The sequence below is a fragment of the Otolemur garnettii genome, unplaced genomic scaffold, assembly GCF_000181295.1.
Source record: "Otolemur garnettii isolate 467f Iridium unplaced genomic scaffold, OtoGar3 scaffold00106, whole genome shotgun sequence".
Lineage (NCBI taxonomy): Eukaryota > Metazoa > Chordata > Mammalia > Primates > Galagidae > Otolemur > Otolemur garnettii.
Genome location: NW_003852501.1, coordinates 7267747 through 7269895, shown reverse-complemented (window position 1 = coordinate 7269895; position 2149 = coordinate 7267747). Strand labels below are relative to the sequence as shown.

Genomic DNA, 2149 nt, shown 5'->3' with positions numbered 1-2149 from the left:
GCAGTTTAATCCTGCCATTAAGTTAAGGAGACTGAGATAGAAGTTTGGACAGGCTGAAGCAGCTAGAATTTGCTGCAATAGAGCACTGTTGAGAAAGATGCTGTACACAGAAAAAGCTCTAGAATTTCTATAGGGATAAAATAGCATGACTGACTAGATGCTAAGCTATACATGTATAGAGTAAAATACTACTAGAGAGATACAAAGTGAACAATTAACTCCCAGAATGCACACAGGATTCAAGTTCTAGTTAAACAGTGTGGAAAGACTTTGATGAATACTTGAGATATTCCATAGAGGCTTCAAAAGGGCCATACCTTGAGAGCAGAGTTAAAGTCTAGAGAAAGAACTACTCTAGACTTTTAATCTTTTGTTAACAAAGTTTATCTTAATCTTTATCTTATCACACCATGAAAACAAGACCTTAAAGAATTAAAGGGCTCCATAACTCTATCTATTTTAACTCTCTGCAGAAAACAAAACAAAATACTTCAATGGAAGAAAATGAAATCCAGATATTTAACAATAAATAGTTATTAATGTCTAAATTCAGTAAAAAATACTAGATATTCAGAGCAGGAAAATAAAATCCATAACAAAGATAAAAGTAAATCAATGAAAATAGGGGCAGAAGTGACAGAGATGATGGAATTAACATGCAAGAACTTTAAAAACAGCTATTATAAATGTTTTAGGTACTCAAAGGTGGGATGGTCTTGATGGCTGTAGGAGTAGGAGAGGGCAAAGATGGGGGCAGTTGAGCTTCTGAACTGATTCATGGAGGTTTCCTGTGGCCAGGCAGAAAGCCGTGAGAAGTCCAATGCTGAGGACATAATATCCAGAGATTAGTACTTTGACTTCTATGCCCACTTTGCTCAGCATGAGGAGATGCTGAAGGATGAGGTGTGCACCCTCAGGTACCATAACTCTGTGTTTCACAATTGGCACCTCTTCAAGGACAAGGTAGTGCTGGACATGGGCTCAGGCACAAAGATCTTCTGCATGTTCACTGCCAAGACCAAGGCCCATAAGGTCACTGGGACTCAGTATTCTAGTATCTCTGATTATGTGGTAAAGATTGTCAAAGCCAACAAGTTAGACCACATGGTAACCACCATCAAGGGGAAGGTGGAGGAGGTAGAGCTGCTGGTAGAGAAGGTGGAAGTCATCATTAGCAAGTGGATGGGCTACTGCCTTTTCTACTTGTCCATGCTCAACACTGTGCTGTAGGCCAACGACTAATGACTGGTACCTGATGGCCTCATCTTTCCAGACCAAGTCACTTTGTATGTGGTGTCCATTAAGGACCAACAGTACAAAGCCTACAAGATCTGCTTATAAAAGAATATGTACTGCTTTGACATTCCTAAATCAAAGATGTGGCCTTCAAGGAGCCCCTAGTGGAAATGGTGGACCTGAATCATCTGGTCACCAACGCCTACCTCATAAAAGAGGTTGGACATCTACACTATCAAGGTGAAAGACCTGACCTTGACTTCTTCCTTCTGCCTGCAAGTAAAGGAAAATCACTATATGCATACCCTACTTCAACATCAAGTCCACATCCTACTGCAAGAGGACCAGTTTCTCCACTGGCTCTAAGTCCCCATACATGTACAGGAAGCATATGGTATTCTACATGAAGGGACTATGTAATGGTGAAGATGTACAAGGAGATCTTTGGTACCATAGGCATGTGGCCCAACACCAAGAACAACCTAAACCTGGACTTCACCATCAACCCAGACTTCAAGGGCTAGCTGTATGAGCTATCCTGTTCCATCAACTACAGGATGTCCTGAGGCAGTGTCCAGCTCTACAGGTAGCCCTGCAGGACTCTGGGGCTACCATGTTCTTCTGTTTGGGGGATGCCCCTTCCTCCCTCTCCCTCCCACAGAAGGGGGCTTCAGGGGACTGGGCTGGAGGGTTGGAAGGGCACATTGTGACTGTGTTTTTAATAACTTATGTTTCATAATGTTACATTTACACCAGCAAATCAGCTGAGGAAAAAAGTATATTTAAAATCTTAAAGACAACAAATTAAGGAGAGATATGGAAACCATAAAAATAAAATAAAATTTCTGGAGCTGAAACATAATGAAAACCTCACTGGATAGACTTAGAAGCAGATTAGGCATTGAAGAAAAAA

General features: G+C 41.1%; 1 pseudogene; it reads left to right on the top strand.

Annotated features, from left to right (window-relative positions):
- Positions 1 to 777: 777 nt before the first annotated feature.
- On the top strand, positions 778 to 1802 carry LOC100950135 (annotated as a pseudogene).
- Positions 1803 to 2149: the final 347 nt, after the last annotated feature.